At 44.4% G+C, this 25,869-nt stretch overlaps 1 long non-coding RNA gene across 1 annotated transcript; it reads left to right on the top strand.

Annotated features, from left to right (window-relative positions):
- Positions 1-467: 467 nt before the first annotated feature.
- LOC104653605 lies at positions 468-24,178 on the top strand. Its single transcript, XR_746707.2, has 5 exons — positions 468-613; positions 16,016-16,132; positions 16,582-16,675; positions 19,962-20,146; positions 23,516-24,178. It is a non-coding gene; the product is annotated as an uncharacterized LOC104653605 (long non-coding RNA).
- Positions 24,179-25,869: the final 1,691 nt, after the last annotated feature.

A 25,869-nucleotide genomic window follows, 5' to 3' on the forward strand; every position in this document is an offset into this window, starting at 1 on the left:
TGGTCTCGAACTCCTGGCCTCAAGTGATCCTCCCACCTCGGCCTGCCAAAGTGCTGGGATTACAGGCATGAGCCACCATGTCCAGCTTCTGCCCAGCACTTCTAACCCTCCTCCAGCATCTACTTCCTCTTCTTCTTCAATGCCTGGGAGATGGGCTCTATTCCAGGCACTACTGCTGGTTCCTCCACTAGGATCTGAACCTTCCTCTCACCCATAAACAGGTCCTTTCATAGGGTCAGAACAATGCTTTGGTCTGTGGTCTGTCTTGGGGGTTGGGGGACTGCCGCCCTCCCACATCCCTGTTAGAGATATGATAGGAAAGCTGGGCTGCGTGCGTACCAGCATCTTCCAGCATTGATATGTAGCCTTGCCCCTTACTATTTAGAACCAGTTTCCTCTGCTCCTTCCTTCACTCTGAGGACTTTGTAATTGGACAAATGTTAATATCCCTGCTTTTTCTCCCTTAGGATCAATTTTCTCTCAGGAGGCTCCTCATTGACTCATGCAAACAGATTTCTGGCAGGAACTGCTCCAAAGCCTTCCAGATGTTCACAGGCATGGATGAATCAGAGCAAAAATGGACAGATGCAACTGAAATGGAGGGTTCTGCTATGTAAGTAAAGCATCCAGCCTTCCACATTGGGAGTCACCACTAGTCCTAAGCTTGAGTTGAGTCATCTTTAATTGAGGTACATAGAGTAGGGCAGCTTTGAAGTCATTTACACCTGAAACTGGACCCCTACCCAGTGTCTTTCTCTCTATGTGACCTGGAGTTAGCTACTTAACTTTCTGAGTTTCAATTTACTCACAGTTAAAATAGTAATACTAATTTTCATTTTATGCTTTGTTGTGTGCATTATTAAATAATATTTAGAAAATATCTGGCAAGTACTAGGTTTGCTTTTTATTCTTTTTCCATTGAGCATCTCTTTTGTGACTTACTAAGGCTGAGTTTTATTTTATTATATTTCTATTATCCTTCTTTTCGTGTAGTCTTTTTCTTTCTCTTTTTTTTCTTTTTTCTCTTTCTCCCCTCCTGCCTGCCTGCCTACCTTCCTTCTTTTTTCCTTTGCTGTGTTTTTTTTTTTTTTTTTTTTTGAGACGGAGTCTCACTCTATCTCCCGGGCTGGAGTGCAGTGGCCGGATCTCAGCTCACTGCAAGCTCCGCCTCCCGGGTTTACGCCATTCTCCTGCCTCAGCCTCCCGAGTAGCTGGGACTACAGGCGCCCGCCACCTCGCCCAGCTAGTTTTTGTATTTTTAGTAGAGACGGGGTTTCACCGTGTTAGCTTTGCTGTGTTTTTAAAGCAGTAGATGAATGTCAGAGAACAGGACCCCATCATTAGAACACTGACAAGTTTTTCTAGCAGAAACAAGAATATTTCGTTTCAACAATTGTGTAGGCTTAATATATAAGTAACTTCACAATATCCTTAAAAAATTAAACACAGATTAGAGTGTTCTAAAATTATTTAAAAATTTAAAAATGTTAAAAATCGGCTGGGTGTGGTGGCTCACACCTGTAATCCCAGCACTTTGGGAGGCTGAGGCGGGTGGATCACCTGAGGTGGGGAGTTCGAGACCAGCCTGACCAACATGGAGAAACCCCATTTCTACTAAAAATACAAAATTAGCCAGGTGTGGTGGTGCATGCCTGTAATCCCAGCTACTCTGGAGGCTGAGGCAGGAGAATCACTTGAACCCAGGAGGCAGAGGTTGCAGTGAGCCGAGATCATGCCATTGCTCTCCAGCCTAGGCGACAAGAGCGAAACTACATCTCCAAAAAAAAAAAAAAAAAAAAAAAAAGTTAAAAATCACACATAAGCTCACAACTTACATGAACAAAAGAACTTTTATATTTTATATTACTTACCATAAACCAATAGCAAATATCTATTTCTCAAAGGCACAAATTCTGCATAAAATTTAGCAATGCCTTCCCACACCTGTTACCCAAATACAATTCAATAAAATCAGTGACGCCAGGGTATTGTGAAGCTTCAACTACAACTGGATGTAAAATGAGCTTATCTAAGCTGTTGTTATGGTGCTAACTTTATAAAAAATGTATCTGAGAATGGACTTTCTCTTTCTACCTAATCTAAAAGGTAGGATGCTGGAGATAGTGAATTACCCCAAACCACAAATGGGAAACAGATGGCTTTTCAGCCAGGGACAGAACCAATTATTTATAACCTTCTCCTCATCATCCTTTTTACAAACTAAACCTGGCAAATGGTTGGGAACATGAGCTCACAAGTCAGTAGGACAACAAAATATGCTGGTTATACTGTAGGCTAGTTTCTTCCTGAAAGAAAGCACAGTAGTGCAGGATGAAAATAGGGGTGATGAAAGCAACTTAAGGTTACTTTTGATTTTTAAAAATAGTAATTCTGGGCTGGGTGCTGTGGCTCATGCTTGTAATCCCAGCACTTTCAGAGGCTGAGGGGGGTGGATCACCTGAGGTCAGGAGTTTGAGATCAGCCTGGCTAACGTGGTGAAACCCCGTTTCTACTAAAAATACAAAAAATTAGCCAGGCGTGGTGGCATGTGCCTGTAATCCCAGCTACTTGGGAGGCTGAGGCAGGAGAATCGCTTGAACCCGGGAGGTGGAGGTTGCAGTGAGCTGATACCGCGCCATTGCACTCTGGCTTGGGCAACAAGAGTATAACTCCGTCTCAAAAAAAAAGTAATTCTGGCTGGGTGCAGTGGCTCATGCCTGTAATCCCAGCACTTTGGGAGGCTGAGGTGGGTGGATCACCTGAGATTAGTTTGAGACCAGCCTGACCAACATAGTGAAACCCCCCCTCTAATAAAAATACAAAAATTAGCCGGGCGAGGTGGTGGGCGCCTGTAATCCCAGCTACTCAGGAGGCTGAGTTGGGAGAATTGCTTGAACCCAGGAGGCAGAGGTTGCAGTGAGCCAAGCCATTGCACTCCGACCTGGATGACAGAGCAAGACTCTGTCTCAAATTAAAAATAAAAAAAAAGTAATACCACCAGAGCTACTGAATGAAAGGTTTCCAAGTGTTCTAATATTAATTCTGAAGTGTCAACATCATGTTTTCAGAAGGATGTTATTGAATCACAACATATTGTCACTTGAAGACACCTCTAATCTCAGTTTACAAATAAGAAAGTGTGATGTACTTCTTGGGCAAACACAGTGGGCAATGGACCAGCCAGTGGGGATACCCCAATTAATCCTGAGTTACAATTCTAAATACTACCTCATTTGTACACACTGGGAACTGGGAAAATGTCAGGTTACAAGCAAAATATATTTGCATAGACCTTTACATTTTTCACTGTGCTATTCTCGACAACACTGTCGATTACTATCCTCTTTTAAATCCACGTCTAACTCAGACCAGCAATGAAGTCTCTTTAATTCTTGAAACCAGTAATGTCAGTGTTGCTGATCTACATGTAGGATTTCAGAATTTAACCAGGCCAGAAAGTACAACTGTGTTCAACTCAACTAGGACCAGGAAGTTCCCAAGTGGACTTTGCATTGAATAGAGTTTTAAAATTCCACAGAGGCCCACCAGTGGATTAAGTATGTATTCTTGGAACACCAAAAAACAGGAGGCCTTGTTGGTATCACTGGCAATCCCTAGATGACAAAGTTTCAAGTAAGGTGAAATGAAGACAGGGTCTTGCTCTGCCACCAGGCTGGAGTGCGGTGGTGTGACCTCGGCTCACTGCAGCTTTGAATTCTCGGGCTCAAGCGATCCCCTTGCCTCAGCCTCTTGAGTAGCTTGGATTACAGGCACATGCTGCCGTTCCCCACTATGTTTCTATAGAGACAGGGTCTCACTATGTTGCCCAGGCTGGTCTTAAACTCCCGGCCCAAAGCCATCCTCCTGATTTGGCCTCCCAAAGCACTGGGATTACAGGTATGAGCCACTGTGCCTGGCCCAAGAAAGTAATGTGTTTTATAAAGTTTAGCGCATAAGGAATTCAATAAGGAGAGGTCATAGTCCTCCCTCAGGTATCATGTAGAAGCAAAGCAGAGCTCATATGTACTTAAAATGTCATCCAGGGTCACTGTCTGAAGTGCTAATTTTATGTTTCTTTTTACACACAAAAAGAAAAAAAGTTAATCTTCCAATTCAACCAGTCAGTCACCTAGTATAATAACTGAATGAGTTGGGTATAGTTCCTCCATTTCAAATGGTTTACATAATTGGATATAATAGAGAGCAATATTCAGCAAAAGGTGATCACTATAAACATGTGAAATATCATTATGAAAGTGCTTGAGGAACATTGGGGGTGGGTCAGGGCACGGGATAAAGGTGGAGTTAATCTAAAAAAGAAGAGACTTCATTGAGAAGGAGTTTGAAAGGAGATAGGCAATCTGGCAGCTGAAAAAGATGGAGAATCCAAGCCATGTGTAATATATATGTGCCTGCTTGAATTTTCATTAGGACCAAATTGTCCCTAATGGCATGAAAAATAATAAAATACAAAGTTGGATGAAAGTTAGATTGTTGAACCCAGAAGAAAGTGCTTATAGCTATGATATCCTTAATTTTTTATGAAATTTTCTGTTTAATAGTTTATAATGATAAACCTCTAGTTGAGTGGAAAAATCTGGCACTGGAGAATTTTACTTAATTATATAACTGAGAGTTGGCAGAGCTTTTAAAAAAAATTAGCTTGTACCATGTAAAAGTGCTGGTATTTGATCTTGACCATTTTTGACCTAACAAACTGGCAGTGTTTTATGCTTTGACATAAAACATGGATTAATAATGTCATAAAAATAGTTATATATACCAGGTGCGATGGCATGCCTATAAGATCAGCACTTTGTGAGGCCAAAGCAGGAGGATTGCTCACATCCAGAAGTCCAAGACCAGCCTGGACAATATAACAAGACCTCGTCTCTCCAAAAAATCAGAACCTATCCAGGTGTGGTGGTGTGTGCCTGTAGTCCTAGCTACTTGGGAGACTAAAGTGGGAGGATCACTTGAGCTCAGGAGGTTGAGGCTACAGTGAGCTGTAATCGTGCCACTGTCCTCAGCCTGGACAACAGGGTGAGAGACCCTGTCTCAAAAAAATAAAAAAAAACTCAAGAAGAGCTATATATATTTATATATATAATATTTGACTTATTACATATAATTTGTCTTATTTCATATTTTATTTCTATACATAATATAATTCAATATATGTAACATTAAAACCCTACTAAACATACCATCATTTTGATGACTGAGAAATTACTTCCTTCTTCTTCACTAGACATTCATTGAGCACCTATTATGTTTTCAGCACTCTGCTCCTTGCTGAGATACAAGGATGAGTGAAATATATTTCTTGCCCTTGACCTTCTCAGTTTAGTAAGGGAGATGAACACCTTAACAGATCATTACTCAGAGAGACTGTGTGTATAGGGGTTAAGAAGGAAGACCCTGAGGTCAGACAGACCCAGATGTTTAGTCTGGTCTTCACCACTTTTGCTAAGTGACAAAGCTCTCTTAGCCTTGTGGAAGTAATAACAGTACCTCCCAGGGTTCTTGTGAGAGTTAAATATGGTAATGCACGTGAAGTTGCTTAGCATTGTACTGTACTTCACAAGTACTCAGGAAATGCTTAGTATTACTGTATGTGTTAACTGCGACTTATATAATTAGATGTGGTTGGTACTTGCTTCCTTTGAGTGGAGTTAGGTCAACTGGTTTTAAGGATAAACAACATATGACAGTGACAATGGTTTATACTGAACTATAGTGAACTCCTCATAGTAGTTTAGAGAAAAATCTCATCATCTTTTCCTGGAAATGAAACCTGTTATCAATCAGAAGTGCTGGTCTAAGGAAGTAAGGAAGTGGCTGAACAGATTGAACACACCTCTCAGCAGTGGGGCTGGCTTTTCAAGGTACTCAACATTCTTTTAACGCTTTTGGTAAAAAAAAAAAAAAAAAAAAAAAAAAAAAAAGAGGGGCCGGACGCGGTGGCTCAGGCCTGTAATCCCAGCACTTTGGGAGGCCGAGGTGGGCGAATCACGAGGTCAGGAGATCGAGACCATCCGGGCTAACATAGTGAAACCCCATCTCTACTAAAAATACAAAAAAATTAGCTAGGCGTGGTGGCAGGCAGGTAGTGGCTGCCTGTAGTCCCAGCTACTCAGGAGGGTGGGGCAGGAGAATGGCGTGAACCTGGAAGGCGGAGCTTGGAACTTGCAGTGAGCCGAGATCTTGCCAATGCACTCCAGCCTGGGTGACAGAGCAAGACTCTGTCTCAAAAAAAAAAAAAAAAAAAAAAAAAAAAAAAAAAAAAAAAAAAAAAAAAAAAAAAAAAAAAAAAGAGGAACTGAAACAGGAATTGATTTGATGATAATTAAGAACTTAAATTCTCTTCTCCAGTTCACGTTTGTCTTCTCAGACAAAATAGTTATTGCCAAGATGCCCAGACACATGAATGCCTTTATCAAAACCTACTGAATAGTCTTTCCTTCAATAAATACGATTGAGCCTTACTGTTTGCCAGGCACTGTGCTAGGCTCTGGGAGTAGAAAGGTAAGCAAAACCACAGGCTGGTGGCGGAGACAGACATTCTTGAAATAAGTCTCCACGCTGGGCGCGGTGGCTCACGCCTGTAATCCCAGCACTTTGGGAGGCTGAGGCGGGCGGATCACGAGGTCAGGAGATCGAGACCATCCTGGCTAACACGGTGAAACCCCGTCTCTACTGAAAATACAAAAAAATTAGCCGGTGGTGGCGGGCGCCTGTAGTCCCAGCTACTCAGGAGGCTGAGGCAGGAGAATGGCGTGAACCCGGGAGGCGGAGCTTGAAGTGAGCCGAGATCGCGCCACTGCACTCCAGCCTGGGCGACAAAGCGAGACTGTCTTAAAAAACAAACAAACAAAAAAAAAAAAAAAGAAAGAAAGAAATAAGCCTCCACATACATAATAATAGTTGCTCTAAGTGAGGAGCTTAGAGTAGGGGCCCTGATTTAGGCTGGGGCATAGGTTTGTGGAGGCAGGGAAGAGTTCATTTAGGGAAGTAACATCTAAAAGTACCACTTACCCTTTAAAAGACCTGGCGATTTTTTTGAGACAGTCTTGCTCTGTCACCCAGGTTAGAGCGCAACGGCGCAATCTTGGCTCAGTGCAATCTCCGCTCCTGGGTTGAAGTCATTCTCATGCCTCAGCCCCCCGAGTAGGTGGGATTACAGGTGCCTGTCATCACACCTGGCTAATTTTTGTATTTTTTAGTAGAGATGGGGTTTCACTATCTTGACCAGGCTGGTCTCGAGCTCCTGACCTCATGATCCACCCCCACCTTGGCCTCCCAAAGTGTTGGGATTACAGGTGTGAGCCCCTGTGCCTGGCTGATTTTCTCTTTAGTTCCAAAACCGCCAGCAAGTTCAGGAGATAAAAGCTTAGTCAAATAAATTTTTGGTTACCATATGGAAAATGTCATGTTGATATAGATTATTTATTCTGTCACCCAACTATATTGATAACATTAAACATGGCCTTTCTATCTGTCATTCTGCCCCAATGGAACTTTCATTTCATTAATATTATACAAAGTAAAATCATCTACCTCTGGAATGATTTTATCATTATTAACACACATATACATGTATACTTAATTATGGTTCTTTATGCGCACTAAAGAAGCTGGGAAAATTTTAGAAGATAGTAGAATGAAATGGTTCTTCCTTTCCTTTTTTTTTTTTTTTTTTTTGAGACGGAGTCTCGATCTGTCGCCCAGGCTGGAGTGCAGTGGCCAGATCTCAGCTCACTGCAAGCTCCGCCTCCCAGGTTTATGCCATTCTCCTGCCTCAGCCTCCCGTGTAGCTGGGACTACAGGCGCCCGCCACCTCGCCCGGCTAGTTTTTTGTATTTTTTTAGTAGAGACGGGGTTTCACCAGGTTCTTCCTTTCTTGTCTGGGAGGGGTTCCTTGCTCTAGAATGATACTTCATGTATAAATACAGTGTTTCTCCGTGGTCTTCCTTTCGGATTTTTGGAGGTTGATGGGAAGGGCTGAATTTCAGCACACACTGAAAACAGCGTATCTTGTAGGAGGGATTATAATATCCCAAACATTGTATAAAAGTGGCATTTTGAGATTTCCTCAGAAATGTATTAAAAACGCAGGGAGGAAAAAAATGATTGTAGCAAGTATTCAGCCATTTTGTCCTTTTATTCAAATATTTACAGGAATATTCACACTTATTTTTTTCAGCCTTAAATAAGCAAAGCTTGATTTTTTAAAAGAGGCTGTCTTCTAGGTGTTGCAAGTGGAATCTGCTTGTATTGATTAGGTTGCTCTTCAGTCATTTCCTTCAGCGTGCACATATCTTCCTTTTTATGTTTTTCTCAAGCAATCAGTAAATAACGTATTTATCAAACTTAAGAGAGTGTCCAAACAGAATTTCTTTGGAAAAGCTGGGTTTCTTTCTTGCTGAGGCATACAGTTGATGAGTTCTTTAGCCAGTTGGATTATAGCAGCTCAGTGAGATCATAGCAAGTAACCTGGTTATGTTGTACTGATATTCATCACAGGAAATGAACTCATCTCCACAAATTATTTGCTGCAAAATAAATTAACTCCTTTAGTAGAAAATTATCACAGGATCAGCACGTCCCACTTGTCAAGGAAGGAATATGAGCACAGTGTAGCTTTACTGTAACAGCAGTAAACCATTATTTTGTTGCTCACAGTAGTCTCAACATAAATCTAAAATAATATCATCAAATGAACTCTCTGATTGGAGTCATTGATCACTAAATTATTAGATGCCCAAGAAATTGCTAAGTTTCGCCGGGCATGGTGGCTCATGCCTGTAATCCCAGCACTTTGGGAGGGCGAGTCGGGCGGATCACCTGAGGTTGGAAGTTCAAGACCAGCCTGACCAACATGGAGAAATCCTGTCTCTACTAAAACTACAAAATTAGCCGGGTGTAACCCCAGTTACTCAGGAAGCTGAGGCAGGAGAATTGCTTGAACCTGGGAGGTGGAGACTGCAGTGAGCTGAGATCGTGCCATTGCACTCCAGCCTGGGCAACAAGTTGGAAACTCTGTCTCAAAAAAAAAAAAAAAAAAAAGAAAAAAGAAAAAAAGAAAAAGAAATTGCCAAGTTTCAACAAAGTCAGTCATGTTAGTTGTGTGAAATATTTCATAATACATTCTAATAAAAGGATTATTCATGTAAGCTTATAACAACGATATTGTGCCCTTTTACTATTGCATAGCTTTTCCTATGAACCTGACACTATGTTAGGCACTTACATGCATTATTTTATGTCCTTTGTACAGCAAGCCTAGAATGGTTTACTCATGGGTTTCTTCCCCAGATCACAGATAAAGAACAGAGAACTGATTGTGCTAAAAAAGTTTTCTGTGCCTGTGATCAGTGTATTATATTTGGTATCTATGTTGGGCTGAGAATAAGAAAATAGAAACTAGAAGGACACTAGAAATAGAGGGAAGATAGGGAATTGGAGGGGACCAGAGCTAGAAAAGGAAATTATAGTAATAGATTACTATATGCCAGAGACTGTGTATATGATGGGACAAACAAACTTTTCTTTTTCTTTTTTTTTTTTTTGAGACAGAGGCTTGCTCTGTGGCTCAGGCTGGAGTGCAGTGGTACAGTCTGGGCTCACTGCAAACTCTGCCTCCCTGATTCAAGCAATTCTCGTGCTTCAACCTCCCAAGTAGCTGGGATTATAGGTATGTGCCATCATGCCTGGCTAATGTTTGTATTTCTAGTAGAGTCGGGGTTTTGCCCTGTTGACCAGGCTGGTCTTGAACACCTGACCTCAAGTGATCTGCCTGCTTTGGCCTTGAAAAGTGCTGGGATTACAGGTTGAGTCATCGTGCCTGGCCAAAAACTTTTTTTCTATACTTTCACGGTATTCTTAATATTTCTGCCACAAGATTCAGGAGTTTTTCCCACAGCAAGCAATTTTCCAGTTCTCTGTGGACATCAAGTAGTGTCCTATGAATCAACTTAATTCTGACTCTATCTCTGTCTGGTGATAGTACAGACACCACAGGTCAAGGGCTCAGTCAAGACTGCCCCAGTTTCATATGCCGGGTTGTAACCTGTTCTTATAGCCAACAGGAATCTAGGGTTCCTATGACTGCCTCTCACATTCGTTAATTTGCTAGACCAGCTTGGAGAACTCAGGAAAATAGTTAACTCCCTATATTTGCTGTTTATTACAAAGGTTAGAACTCAGAGGCAGCCAGATGGGAGTGATGCACAGGACAAGCTACATAGGAAAGTGCACAGCTTCTATGCTGTCTCTAGGTGGGATTTATTTATTTATTTTTTTATTTTGAGATAGGGTCTTGCTCAGTCGCCCAGGCTGGAGTGCAGTGGTGCAATCACTGTTTACTGAAGCCTCGACCTCCCTGACTCAAGCAATCTTCCCACCTTATAGTCCTAAGTAGCTGGGACTACAGGCCACACTACCACGGCCAGTTAATTTTGGACTTTTTGTAGAGATGAAGTCTTGCCATGTTGCCCAGGTGAGTCTGAAACTCCTGGGTTCAAGTGATCTTCCTGCCTCAGCCTCCCAAAGTGCTGGGGTTACAGGCATGGGCCACCCTGCCCTACGGGCTTTTCTTTTCTTTTGAGACAGGGTCACCCAGGCTGGAGTGCAGTGGTGCAATCAGAGCTCGCTGTAACCTCGAACTCTTGGGCTTGAGTGATCCTCCTGCCTCATCCTGTTGAGTTGTTAGGCTTAAAGGCATCCACCACCATGCCTAGCTAATGTTTCGGTTTTTTGTTTTTTTGTTTCTTTGTAGAGACAGGGTCTTGTTTTGTTGCCCATGCTGGTCTCAAACTCCTGGGCTCGAACGATCCTCCCACTCGGCCTCTTGGAAGTGCTGGGATTCCAGGCAGGAGCCACCGAGCACAGCCTGCCGCCTGGATGTCTATGTGAGACAGTAGGTGGCACTCTAAGCGTCTCCGAACGTTTTTCGGCACTCTATTGTGTGCCGTACCTGGTGCTGCACTCTACTCACGTTTGATTCTTTGTATACACTCTGCCTCACTCCTCATCTTGGAATCATTCACTGTACCATACGCCTCAGTCTTTTTGTCTTGGAATCTTTTTTGTTTGTTTGTTTTGTTTTTTTGAGACGGAGTTTCGCTGTTGTTGCCCGGGTTGGAGTGCAATGGCGCGATCTCGACTCACTGCAACCTCTGCCTCCCGGGTTCAAGCGATTCTTCTGCCTCAGCCTTCCGCATAGCTGGGGTTACAGGCGCATGCCACTACGTCCAGCTAATTTTTTATTTTTAGTAGAGACGGGGTTTCATCATATTGGTCAGGCTGGTCTCAAACCCCTGACCTCAGGTGAGTGCCTCCCAAAGTGCTGGAATTACAGGTGTGAGCCACAGCACCCAGCCCTGTCTTGGGATCTTTAGTAGTGCCGGATGCCCTAGGTTTTCATCTTGGGATTATTTGGGGGCCATATGCCCCAGTCATTTTGTCTTGGAATCATTTGGGAGACTGTATGCTCCCGTCTTTTTTTTTTTTTTTTTTTTTTTTTTGAGATGGAGTCTCACTCTGTCGCCAGGGTGGAGTGCAGTGGCTCGATCTTGGCTCACTGCAACCTCCGCCTCCCTGGTTCAAGCGATTCTCCTGCCTCAGCCTCCCAAGTAGCTGGGATTACAGGCATGCGCCACTATGCCCAGCTAAATTTTGTATTTTTAGTAGAGATGAGGCTTCACCATGTTGGCTAGGATGGTCTCCATTTCCTGACCTCGTGATCTGCCTGCATCGGCCTCCCAAAGTGCTGGGATTACAGGCGTGAGCCACTGCGCCCGACTGTCCCGGTCTGTTTGTTTTGCAATTGTTTGCAGTGCCGTACTCCCTGATCTTTTCGTCTTGAAATTCTCTGGGAAACTGTACACCCAATCTTTTCATCTTGGAATCCTGTCGGCGGACCGTATTGCCCTAGTGTTTTTGTCTTGGCATTGTTTGCAGTGCTGTACACCCCAATCTTTCCGTCTTGAAAACCTTTGGGATACTGTACCCTTGGTCTTTTCGTCTTAGAATTCTTTGCGGGATTGTACGCACCCGTTTTCCATCTTGGAATCTTTTGGGAGACCGTATGACCCAGTCTTTTTGTTGTGGGATTATTTGGGATACTGTATTCACCAGTCTTTCCATCTTGGAATGTTTTGGGAGATTGTATGCTCCAGTTTTTACGGCTTGGAATCGCTTGCAATGCCCTATGCCCTAGTCATTGGAATATTTTGGGATGTCATATGCCCCAGTCTTTTGTCTTGGAGTCATTTGCAGTGTTGTATGCGCTAGTATTTTTATCTTGGAATTCTTTGGTGGACTGTACACCCCACTGTTTTCATCATGAAATCTTTTGGGAGACGCTATGTTCCAGTCTTTTCATCCTGGCATCTTTTGCGGTGCCACAGCTCTAGACTTTTTGTCTTGGAATTTTTAGGGGCAGCTTAAGCCCCCGTCTTCTCATTTTGGAATTCTTTGGCAGACTGTATTCACCAGTTTTTTCATCTTGGAATCTTTTATGAGATCATACATCCCAATCTTTTTGTCTTGGAATCGTTTGCAGTGCCATCTGCCCCAATCTTTTCATCTTGGAACTCTTTGGGGGGACTATACACCCCAGTCTTTTAATCTAGGAATCTTTTGGGAGTCCGTATGCCCCAATCTTTTTGTCTTAGAATTCTTTGTGGCATTGTACACCCCAGTCTTTTCATCTTGGAATCTTTTGGGAGACTGTATGCCCCAGTCTTTCTGTCTTAGAATCATTTGCAGTGTCATACTCCTCAGTCTTTTAATTTTGGAATCGTTTGCAGAGCTGTATTTCCTGGTTATTTTTCTCTTGGAATTATTTGGGGGACTATATGCCCCAGTCTTTGCATCTTGGAATTTTTCAGGGAACCGTATATTCCAGTCTTTTTATCTTGGAATCATTTGCATTGCTTTATTCCCTACACTTTTTTTTTTTTTTTTTTTTTGAGACAGAGTCTCGCTCTGTTGCCCAGGCTGGAGTGCAGTGGCGTGATCTTGGCTCACTGCAACCTCTGCCTCCCGGGTTCAAGCGATTCTCCTGCCTCAGCCTCCCAAGTAGCTGGGACTACAGGCACCTGCCACCATGCCCGGCTAATTTTTTGTATTTTTAGTAGAGATGGGGTTTCACCGTGTTAGCCAGGATGGTCTCCATCTCCTGACCTCATGATCCACCTGCTTCGGTCTCCAAAGTGCTGGATTACAGGCGTGAGCCACCGTGCCCGGCCATTCCCTGGTCTTTTTGCCTTGGAATCATTTGTAGTGTCATACACCCCAGTTCTTTCATCTTGGAATTCTTTGGGGGACCGTGTGCCCCAGTGTTTCCATCTTGGAATCACTTCCAGGGCTGTACTCTTCAAATCTTTGGGGACACCGTATGCCCCAGTCTTTCCCATCTTGGAATCTTTTCGGAGACCCTATGCCCAGTCTTTTTGTCTTGAACTCATTTGCAGGGCTATATGCCCCAGTCTTTTCATCCTGGAATCTTTTGAGAGATCGCATGCCCCAACCTTTCCATCCTGGGATCATTTGCAGTGCTGTACTCTCTGATCTTTTTGTGTCGTAATAGTTCGCGGTGTCATCTTGGAATTATCTTGTCATCTTGGAAGTGTCTTTTCATCTTGGAATTATTTCGGGGACTATAAGTCCCAGTTATCTGTCTTGGAATTGTTTTCGGGGATGGATGCCCCAGTCTTTTCATTTTGGGGTCTTTGGAGAACCGTATGCCCCAGTGTTACTGTTTTAGGATTCTTTGCAGTACCGTGCACCGCAGTCTTTTCATCTTAGAATCCTTTGGGGTACCATACTCCCGGTTCATCTTGGAATTATTTGGGAGACCGTATGCCACAGTTTTTTTCAGTGTACCACAGTTTTAAACATTTATGTTCACCTATTGAGAGACATCTTGGTTACTTCCAGTTGCCTCAGTTTTTTTGTCTTGGAATTCTTTGGAGGTACTGTATTTCCTCTTTTTGTCTTGGAATCATTTGCGGTGCCATACACCCCAGTCTTCTCATCTTACAATTCTTTGGGGGTACAATATGCTCCAGTCTTTTCATCTTGGGATTCTTGCAGTGAACGCAGGTCCCAGTTTTTTTGTCTTGGAATTCTTTATGGGACCACACACCCCAGTCTTCCTGTCTTGGACAGGTTCACGGCACTCTATTGCATGCAATCCCGCCGGCAGCCCTCTACACGGCTTGGAGCCGCCTGCGCTACGGTATGCAGCACTCTCCACGGTAGCTCCCTGGGGACTCAGCTTTTCCAGTTCCCCATCTTTAGGCTGCAACATCATGGCAATGCCCAATAAAAAACAACGTAAGCAGTAGCCATCATGCTGCCAACACTGGCAGTGCCCTCTTGGGCAGTGGCCACTCTCTGCTGGGCGCGTTACTAAGCCCAGAGCACTCTATGGACTCATTGTCTCCATCTGGTGTGCACATATCCTGCTTGCTGCTCCAGTTGCCCTAAAAATATGCCCCAGACTTGTTTTGAGCAGATATAGTAAGATGCACAGACACACAAATGATTGCCAATGAACAAGTCACAGTTTATTATACTCACAGTCCCCAAGACACGGGAGGGGGTCACTCCACACAGGGCCGCACAGGGAAGTGAAAAAGCAGAATGAGCAGGTGTAGAGAGAGGGAAAGCACTGGCAGACTCTTTATTATGGATTTCTTAGGAAGGAATGGGCAAAGCAAGGTAAGCAAATGGCGCAAATTTAGGATTGGATAGTTTGCATTGTTTCAGCAGATTCTGTGCTATAGGGTGCATTGCCAATTGTGTAAAAACTGGTTTTGGAGAGTCTGAGTAAACTTGTAGCAATAAACACATAACATTAAATTTACCATATTTACCATTGTAAGCGTACAGTTCAGTAATATTAAGTATATTCACATTATTATGCAACAAATCCCCGGAACTTTTTCTTCTTGCAAATCTAAAAGTCTATAACCGGTAAACACTGATTCTCCTTCCCTCTTTCTGGCCTTTGGTAACCTCTTCCTACTGTTTCTGTGATTTTGACTGCCTTATTTAGTCTTTCTTTTCTTTCTTTTTCTTTTCTTTTCTTTTCTTTTTTTTTTTTCCAGACAGGGTCTCCCTCTGTTACCCAGGCTAGAGTGCACGTGCCGCGTTGTGATCACAGCTCACTGCAGCCTCGAACTTCCGGGCTCAAGTGATCCTCCTACATTAGCTTCCCGAGTAGCTGGGACTACAGGCATTCACCACCACACTCTGCTAATTTTTAAATCTTTTATAGAGACAGAGTTTCCCTGTGGCTGGTCTCAAACTCCTGACCTCAAGGGATCCTCCCTCATGGCTGGGATTACTGGTGTGAGCCTCTGTGCCTGGCCGTTTTTTTTTTTTTTAGAGACTGGGTCTCACTCTGTTGCCCAGGCTGGAATGCAGTGGTGGGATCTCAGCCTTTCAAATAGCTGGGATTACAGGTGTGCGCCACAACACCTGGCGATTTACTCCTTTAGATCCTTCATCGGAGTCCTTTTGTGACTGGCTCATTTTTTTTTTTAAGGACCCTACGTATTGTTTTCCATAATGGCTATATTATTTTACATTCCTACCAACAGCTCCCAAGGGTCCCAACTTCTCCATTTTCTGGCCAACATTTGTTATTTTTGTTTCTTTTTTCTTTAGTAGTGGGGATGTTATGGGCTGTGTTGAGGATCAGTACACAAACATTCGCATTTGAATACAATTCTTAACATACTAGAATGAAAATCTCAAAAGCCATGTCGTTGTGATCTTTTCTAAAATGATTCCAGTGACTTCCCAGCTTCATAGCTGGGAGCAAATTTTCCTTAAGAGCTGTTAATTTACGATGTAATATAATATAAATTACATGCTCACATTTTCAATCTTTCACGGCATATTAACAAAGTTATTAGGAAAATTGGACTGCCGTAACCAAAGATGTTACAGAGTGCACATAATCCTTTTCTTTCTTTCTTTCTTTTTTTTGAGACAGAATCTCAATCCGTACCCAGGCTGGAGTGCAGTGGCATGATCTTGGCTCACTGCAACCTCTGCCTCCCAGGTTCAAGCGATTCTCCTGCCTCAGCCTCTCGAGTAGCTGGGATTACAGGTGAGTGACACTATGCCTGGTTAGTTTTTGTATTTTCAGTACAGACGGGGTTTCACTATGTTGGCCAGGCTGGTCTTGAACTCCTGACCTCAAGTGATCCTCCTGCTTCAGCCTCCCAAAGTGCTGGGATTACATGCGTGAGCTACCACACCCCGGTCAAGTGCACACAATTCTGACAGGGAGAGTCAAGATTAAGGAGTGGTTTTCTTTTCTTTCTTTTTGTTTTTCTTTTTTTTAGACACAGGATCTTGCTTCGTCAGCCAGACTGGAAGACATTGGTGCAATCACAGCTCACTGCAGCTTTGAACTCCTGGGCTCAAGCGATCCTCGCGCCTCAGCTGCCAGAGTAGCTGGGACTACAAGCGTGAGCCACCAAGCCCACCCGACACCGCCCCCCTCCCACCAACCCCTTTTGAAAGTAAAATATTTAGAATGGCTTTTATTTTTAGGCAACTACCATTTATCCCCCCTCTGTCTTTCTGTGTTCACCTGACAAGCTCCTGGTGGTAGCCAATAGCTCTGACAGAGAGTGACAGAAATAAGGTAAGGTCCCAAACTAGTGACCCCAGGCCTGGGTGGTATTTCATCTTTGGTGGTGCCATTGGTTTCCTGTTGTGAGATTATTCCTGCCGTTGGGGTTAGGACACTTAGGCCAGGGGCAGGGGACTGAGGGGGTGTGGTATGCGGTGTAGTGGGGGGTGGGGGGTGGGAGGGGTGAGAGAAGACTCCTTCCTTTGCTGCGGGTGTTACTTTCCTAGTTCACTTTAGCATTTAGCCCCTCCTTGGGCGGAGATAGTAATCTTGCAATTGTTCCATGCCCATCAGCTTTCCTTGGCTCGAGGCAGGGAGGACCTGGTCTTTAACCTGTCTTGTCTTTAACCTTAGTCAATCAGGAGCCTCTATGTGGTCAATTCTTGTTAGACCAGATGCGCCTGGTCGAATGACTCTCTTTGGGAGGACTTAGGTTGATAATGGCAACCTCATACTTTAGGGTGGACACTGCAAACAACAGGCAGCAGAGGGCTTTATGCAGCTCGCAGAGCAGCGGCACACCCCTCCAGCAAGCAGTTCTGCTTCCCCACATTGTGCTAGCCACGGGGGAGAGCCACAGCAAGCTACACACGGGTCAAAGGCATTTTGTTGTGCCCCTCATGGCTGTGACTACACACCCTGCTTGCTGTGCCAGTTGTGTTTTTCTCTAATTTGATCTTTCCTCTAATTTGCTCCCAAGACAGACAGTAGCTATGAAGCTATGAAGGGGCTGCACTGACGGGGATGTTTATATTGTATTTTTCACAGAATACTTCTTTACCCTGACCTAATGCCCGATTGTCCAGCCTGTATCCGGCTGTCCCTGTCACAGGAAACTTGTTTATATGGGCAGATGCCCTTGTGGCTCTTGTCTGACCTGTGTCCAGTTTATTCCAACGAAGCCGGAATACTCTCTCTGAGGGCCCTGACTGGCAGAAGGGTTCGCTTCCAGTGTTTAGCTCAGGTGACACACAGCGGAGATAACACAATGAAACACGTGAAATAACAAAAGCAGTGTGTCACTGACAGATCCCAGAGAGAAGAGGACAGCATGCCTTGCAGGGCCAGCGGGAAGAGGGGAGCCATCTGGGACATGCACGCTCAGGCAGTGGGTGGGGAGCAAGCAAGAGTATGCAGGGGAACTGTGGGCCAAGCCTTTAGAGGGGTCCAGGGCGTCACCCAAGCAGGTTTCCCGCGGGGAGTACTTTTTTTTTTTTTTTTTAATCGGGTTTGGCTCCTGTTGCCCAGGCTGGAGTGCAGGGGCATGATCACGGCTTACTGCAACCTCTGTCTCCCCATTTCAAGCGATTCTCGTGCCTCAGCCTCCCGAGTAGCTGAGATTACAGGTGGCCTACGACCATGCCTGGCTAATTTTTTTTTGCATTTTTAGTAGAGGTAGGGTTTCACCATGTTGACCAGGCTGGTCTCGAACACCTTGACCTCAGGTGATCCACCTACCTCGGTCTCCCAAAGTGCTGGAATTACAGGCGTGAGTGACCGCGCCTGGCCCTCGTGGGGGGTTTAGAGCAAGTAGGCGTGAATTCCGTGGGGGCACGCATGCTGTGACTGGGAGGGGGGCACTGTGGCATATCTGTGCAGTCCATGCAGGGCGTGGGGGCCAGTGGGTGAGTCTAGTAGGTTGTGCCCAGCTGTCCTCTAGGTAGGTGGTCACCAGGAGGTGATGTATAAAGTAGATTGCTGGATCATGTACCTTGAGGAACAGAGAGGAGACAGAGAGTTGAGAACTGGAAATGGTGTCAAGGGTGACTAAGCCCTGCTTCTGGTATGAGAAAGTCCAACTTATATTCAAAGTGGATGCCAGGCAACATAAAATTATAAGAATTCCCTACAGCTTTGTATTACAGGATATAAAACTACCCTCTCCACCTATGGTTTGTTACGTTGACACCCACAACAGTAAAGTGCTCCCATAATTTATATCCCACAGTTTTCTGGTTGTATAAAAAATAAACAGCAAATGATTTTGCCTCTTTTTTAAAAAAAAAAAAACACTTAGTTGGGAAGCGGAGGCGGGTAGATCACGAGGTCAGGCGATCGAGACCATCCTCACTAACACAGTGAAACCCCATCTCTACTAAAAAAAAAAAAAAAAAAAAAAAAAAAAAAAAAAAAATTAGCAGGGGAATGGTGGCACACGCCTGTAGTCCCAGAGGCAGGAGAATCGCTTGAACCTGGGAGGCAGAGGTTCCAGTGATTGTGCCACTGCACTCCAGCCTGGGCAACAGAGCGAGCCTTTGTCTCAAATAAATAAATGAATAAATAAAAATAAAAAGCACTTAGGCCAGGCATAGTGACTCAAGCCTGTAATCCCAGCATTTTAGGAGGCTGAGGTGGGAGTATTGCTTGAGCCTAGGAGTTCAAGACCAGCCTGAGCAACATGGCAAAAACCTGTCTCTACAAAAAATAAAAAAAATTAGCTGGGCACAGTAGCGCATGCCTGTAGTCCCAGCTCTTCAGGACCCTGAGGCAAAAGGATTCCTTGAGCCCAGGAGGTCAAGGCTGCAGTGAGCCGTGTTCTTGCCACTGCACTCTAGCCTGGGTGACAGAGCAAAACCCTGTGAAACAAACAAACAAACAAAAAAAGCTTTTATATTTTAAAAATTATATTTCTTCCTTCTTAAAAATATTTCCAGGCTGGATGTGGTGGCTCATGCCTTTAATCTCAGCACGTTGGGAGGCCGAGATGGGAGGATTGCTTGAGGCCAGGAGTTTGAGACCAGCCCAGGCAACATAGTGAGACACATCTCTTTAAAAATCAAAAATCAAAATAAATAAATAGCTGGGCATGGTGACTCGTGTCTGCACTCCCAGCTACTTGGGAGGCTGAGGTGGGAAGAGTGCTTGAGCCCAGGAATTAAGGCTGCCGTGAGCTATGATCATGCCATTGCACCCCAATCGGGGTGACAGCAAAACCCTGTCTCAAAAAAAAAAAAAAAAAAAAAAAAGCAGAGCTACTTGTATGTTTACAAATACAGTATTTGATACAAATATTTCTCAGAATTGCACAAGAAGGAAGACAGGGACCACTGATAAGACAAGGGTGTAGGATATTAACCAGACTTGGCTTCTTTCTCTCCTGCTTCAGCAGAGGCTGGCCTCTCCTTATTTTCAGTTTCTCCATTTTCTGCCGGAAAATCTTTACTTTCTGGGGTAGCTACTTTGGCCTGTTTGTCTTATACTCCCATTTCCCTTTTCTTTGCATTTTGTTTGTTTGTTTGTTTGTTTGAAGATTTATCCTTTCCTGCTGCCTGTTTTGGATTTGTTTTCACTTTTGTAGGGGCGGGTTTAGCTGATAACCTCACCAGTCTTCACTTCGACTCTTCCTTCACTGCCCCTTCAGTTGTGCGGACCTTCCTTTTGGGCATCTTGGCAGCAGGGAGGGCGCCTGAGTGTACTGGTGCCGGCAGGCTTTGAGCACGGGGAGCCTTCTTGAAGCAGGGCTGCCTGGCCACTTGGAAAAAGGTAGGGAGAAATCCACGTGGAAGAAGGTAGGGAGTAATCAGAAAGTCCAAGGTGGGACGTGAATTTAGAAAGCCCTTGAGAGCCTGTTTGGAGGTTCTAACAGGGGAGTGCAGCTACTCACATACCCTCCGTCAAAGAGCGATCCTCCTCTATCAGAGTAGGAGCTCACAGCTCCTACTTTGACAGAGCTCACAGCTTCAGGAGGGAGGGGACACCTGGCTAATCAGACAGATAAAAAACAAAGAGCTCTTAAGGTTCTCAAAAGCATCTTTGGATGGGGGATCCTAGGTGACCAGGCGGGCATATGGGGCAAGGCAGTTACAGAGAGATCCTGCAGTTCCTGACCCCAAAATCCCCTCTATTGTCTTTTTGTTTCTGGCAGAGTAAACTGTTGAACAGTAGAAGCCCGGTCTGTGGAGATAGTTTTTCCTGTGGCTGAGATATCATGACCCAGATATTGAATGCAGAACTTTGTCTTTAGCCACCTGGTGGCCCTTTATTCCTAATGCCTTAAGTTTTCAGAAGAGCACTGTCATAACGGGCAGGACATAGAAATCATCCACATATTGAAATAAAGTGGAGTTTCCTGCGTATTTTAAGCCCCTTATATAGGACAGGACCCTCAGTAAATCCTTGGGGCATAACTGTCCAGATATATTGTTGTCCAGATATATTGTTGATTGTGAAGAAAAACAAATACTGAGAATCTTTATGAAAAACGATGCTGAAAAAATCTGAACACAAACTGATGACAGGTGAAATATTAGATGTTGGAAGGGACCACAGCCAGCCTAGTATTAGGGTTGGGCATCAGGGGAAATCTGGGTTGGACAATTTTATTGATAGCTCTCAGATCTTGGACTGGCTGAAAATCCTCTTCCGTTTGGCTTTGTAGTGGCCATGATGGGAGTGTTGCCTAGGCTAGAAGTGGGAATTAGCCTTTCTTTGTCTATTAAATCTTGGGTTATTGGGTGGAGACCTTCAAGTCCTCATGGTTTTAAATGATTTGGGGTAGTTTGGGGAGGAGCGTGGGAAGATCTGTTTCCACCTTAAGGAATTCTGCGGGCCATGTACCAGTGGGGTTTGTCGCCCACAAAGGAAGGATTTTGTCTAACAGTTGATGTAAGTCCTTAGTAGAACAGTGCTAGGTTGAAGGGGGAAGAGGAACTCAGAGAAGTCAGACAAAGCCATTAGGGGACAGACATGGGGGGGCAGAAGTTTGAGAGGGGTCCCTTGCAGGCACAGTGAATTTTGATACTCCAATTCCTGAAAATATCCCTTCTTAACAGATTTACAGGGGTGAGAGAATTGAGAAAAAAGTTGTGCTGAGCTTTAAGAGGCCCCCCAAAAACATTAAGAGGTTGAGAAAGGCAAATCGTGAGACAAATGATCAAAACCTGCCGCTGAAAAAGTCTAGTAATGCTGAGGAAGGAGCACAGGAACCAGAGTGGTGGGTGGTGTTAAGGGTAGATGATTGTGCAGTCCAGATATTGGTATCAATAAGAAACATGGGCCGGGCATGGTGGCTCACATCTGCAATCCAGCACTTTGGGAAGCTGAGGCGGGCAGATCACAAGGTCAGGAGTTCAAGATGGGCCTGGCCAACATGATGAAACTCAGTCTCTGCTAAAAGTACAAAAATTAGCTGGGTGTGGTGGCACGCGACTGTAGTCCCAGCTACTCGGGAGGCTGAGGCAGGAGAATTGCTTGAATCCAGGAGGCGGAGGTTGCAGTGAGCCGAGATCATGCCACTGCACTCCAGTCTGGGCAACAGAATGAGACTCTGTCTCATAAATAAATAAATTAAAAAAACATGCTGAAGTGCCTTTCAACTTTCAGTCTGGTGGCAGTTGAAAGTGCTGGACGTTTACTTCCTCGGAGGGGAGTCAGTGATTTTCTACGAGAAAGGCCCCGAAAGTTTTCCCTCCTCTTGAGAGCTGGGCAATTCTGGACCCAGTGTTCTTTTTCTTTACAGTATTGACACACTTCCAGATCACTGAGAACCCATGATTTTGGAGCTCGCCCCGTGGGTTAAAATCTTGGGGTTTTTCTAATTGTTGTGATTACATTGATTGCGTTGCCACAAACCTGTGTATTTTCCAATTGTTTGGAAATGCTACCTTTATACTGTTGGACTAATGTCTGAAGCTCATACATGTCTGCATTTTTCTAGTTGATACTATTTTTTCTTTTTCTTTCTTTCTTTCTTTTTTTTTTTTTAAGACAGAGTCTCGCTCTGTCACCCAGGCTGGAGTGCAATGGCGTGATGTCGGCTCACTGCAACCTCCTCCTCCCGGATTCAAGCGATTCTCCTGCCTCAGTCTCCTGAGTAGCTGGGATTACGGGTGTGTGCCACCACGCCCAGCACATTTTTGTATTTTTAGTAGAGGTGGGGTTTCACCATGTTGGTCAGGCTGGTTTTCATCTCCTGACCTCGTGATAGCTGCCCGCCTCAGTCTCCCAAAGTGCTGGGATTACAGGCGTGAGCCACTGCACCCAGGCGTTGATACTATTTTTTTTTGTGATGTGTGAACTCCAGCCTGAGACCATTTACAAAGCTTGTGGCCAGAACAGAGGTTTTTTGGGGAAGTCAGTTCTCACGCTGAATGTTCCTTCCATGTTGTCTCCAGTCGATGACGATAGTTTGCCACAGTTTCATCCCTTTGTTGTATACAGTTTTGAGTACACGGCCGATTGGTTTTGGTCAGATATTCAAAACTGTGCAGAGCAAAGGGGATAGAACTGAGGGATGCCTTGCAGTAGTTTATCTCTTATTTCTTTCAGTCTTCAAAAGGGGTCAGGGATAGGCTGAGAAAAAAGGTCCCCGGAAATGGTGGTCCATTTGGCTTTTTTAAACCAAAAGGAGGCATTTCCAGGTTCAACCAAGAGCTGGTTACATTGATATAAGTCAGGGAGAGTATGACCCCAGGACAATTCTAAATTGTTCAGTAAATTGTCCTTTTCCTTTCCTTTCAAGGGTGATGGCATATAATTCAGACCAAGACCAAAGTTTAAATTACGTCTCTTTCCTCAGTCTAGCTTGGGAACAGGGGCCTGCTGTACCCTGGCTTCATCTGTAGGAGATTAGGGCCCAGTGAATCTTAAGGTTACGGGGAGTTGAGGGGCATTGAGGTTCCGTTGGTAGAGAATATTCTGGGAAAGAAGCATGTGGGAGAGAGCTGGGAGCAGGATATGGAGTTGCTGTGGGGTTTTCTGGGTTAAAAACATGTTTCTGAAGGCATGATGTAAAGGTCTCAATGGTTTGAGTAAGGTGTGAATTATTTCGCTGTTTTTTGGCTTCTTCTTTAAATAAGCAGACCCTCATGCATCTGAGAATTTTGTTCCTTTTTGCTCTGGGTGTCCCTTTAGGTGGATTAATTTGGGATATCCGAGGAGCCCCAGAGGGCCATTGTAATTCAAGATCTTCAGTAAAGTTTTGCCACGGAGAAAGAACCAGGCCAGTATTGGGACCATGGTGGTGGCGCAGGATTGGAGGAACAGAGGTTTCAGTTGACTGAGAAGTTCCTGTGAGAGAAACAGCCTGAAATAGGGAGAACAGAAAGATGTCGTGAGGAGTCAGGAAAGAAAATTTTCCAGGGGTCAGGGTATGAATTCCAATCAGAACAAGGAGCCAGCAAGAACTTCCAGCCTAGGAGGTACTTTTCAAAAGAAGCCTGGGACTCTAACCCAGCTTCCGAGAGTATACTCAGAATTTTAAGAATCAGGCGGGGCGCGGTGGCTCATGCCTGTAATCCCACACTTTGGAGGCTGAGGCGGGCGGATCACCTGAGGTCGGGAGTGTGAGATCAGCCTGATTAATAAGATGAAGCCCCATCTCTACTAAAAAAATACAAAATTAGCTGGGCATCGTAGTGCACGCCTGTAATCCCAGCTACTTGGGAGGCTTAGGCAGGAGAATTGCTTGAACCCGGGAGGTGGAGGTTGCAGTGAGCCGGGAGGTGGAGGTTGCAGTGAGCCAAGATCGCGCCATTGCACTCCAGCCTGGGCAACAAGAGTGAAACTCTGCCTGGGGTGGGAGGAGTGTGGGGGGAAGAATTATAAGAATCAAAACCTGTGCTCCATGTGCGTCAACAAATGCTTGTTCAGGCACTGGATGTGAAGTTCGATTCCCCACTGGATACCCAAACTGCAGGAGGTAGGTGGTTCCCATCTGGACCCAAGTCGCGGTACCAGGCCATTGTCAGAAACAGCGGGACGTGAGTTAAAGTGGTGAAAAAACAGATTTTATTCAGTAACTACTGAAAGCAGGGAAGGAGCTGAGCTCTATTCCAATTTGGGCAGAGGTGATTTGGGTGTTTTAAAGAAAGAATGAGGGAGACGGGAATAAAGGAGCTCCGAAGTGTCGGGGAAGTGAAAAATGCAAAGGAGAGCTTCCAGATAGCAAAACACATGGAGGTTCCTGGAGGGTGTCCTCCCAGAGAGGACGTGGAACCTTCCCGCTCCCACTGCACACTTGCCCTGTGCGTCTCTTCCATCTGGCTGTTCATCTGCATACGTGGTAATTTCCTTTATAGTAAACCAGTAAATGGAAATTTGCAGCAGCTGTGAAAAACTTCAATTTTCTGAATCCACTTTTGGTTTTTAGTGGCGATTGTTCAAATGCCTCAGTTTTAAGTACCATAACGAAAGGAAAGCATACGATTCCTTTATTAATGAATCAGAGGTACATTTTGCAGTTTTTGTTTTGCTTTTTCAGACAGGGTCTTATTCTGTCATCCAGGCTGGAGTGCATTGGTGGGAACACAGCTCACTACCTACTCAGCCTTCTGAGCTCAAGCGATCCTCCCACCTCAGTCTTTCGAGTTGCTAGGACCACAGGCACCCACGCACTACACTGCCCAACTCATGTTTTGTTTTATATTATATTATATTATTTAATTTTATTTTATTTTGTAGAGACAGAGGTCTCACTATGTCAACCAGGCTAGTTTTGAGCTCCCGACCTCAAGCAATCCTTCTCCCACCTCAGCCTCCCAAAGTGCTAAAATGATAGGTATGAGCCACTGCACCCAGCGATTTTGCAGTTTTTGGAAACCACGAGCTTGATTTTGGTGTGGACATTTTGGAAACAAATGCACTTCATGTGTTCTCAGTAATGTTGATGATAGATTTACTTCTGAACCTTTTGGACGTGTGTATGTTAGAAGTTCTCCACCAAATTTATATGGAATTAAATAGCTGTGAAATTACTATAAGAAGAACCGAAGCAACATTGGAAATTTGGTAACTAATGCCATGTTGGAAGCTACTCGTGCCGATGCAGCATTGCTTCATACAGGTACTTCCAGATCTAATTGAATATATCCAGTGGGAAATTTCACTTTGCATGATTTTTTGGCTATCCTTCTCATAGTGGACTCCAGTTTTAGTTGTCAGAGTAACACAGGCACAGCTGCTTGAAGGTCTTGAAAATGAGGTTAACAAATATTCAGCTTTAGATGGGAGTTTTTCTCAAGTTGTTGGACTAGAATGTGGACTCAATTCAGATGCAGAACTGGGACACGGAACGATAAGAGATACTGTGAAAGTTCAAGGACCACACGAAAAAAATTTACCTTCTTGCTGCTATAAACAATATATTGCACATGGGAAAGATAGTTACATTATGCTTGATAGTTGTTGTTGAATGTTTGACACAGAAACTGTACAAGTACCTTCCACAGTCATCATGAATCACTTTGAATCGATAAAAATTTTATAGG

The sequence above is a fragment of the Rhinopithecus roxellana genome, chromosome 14, assembly GCF_007565055.1.
Source record: "Rhinopithecus roxellana isolate Shanxi Qingling chromosome 14, ASM756505v1, whole genome shotgun sequence".
NCBI lineage: Eukaryota > Metazoa > Chordata > Mammalia > Primates > Cercopithecidae > Rhinopithecus > Rhinopithecus roxellana.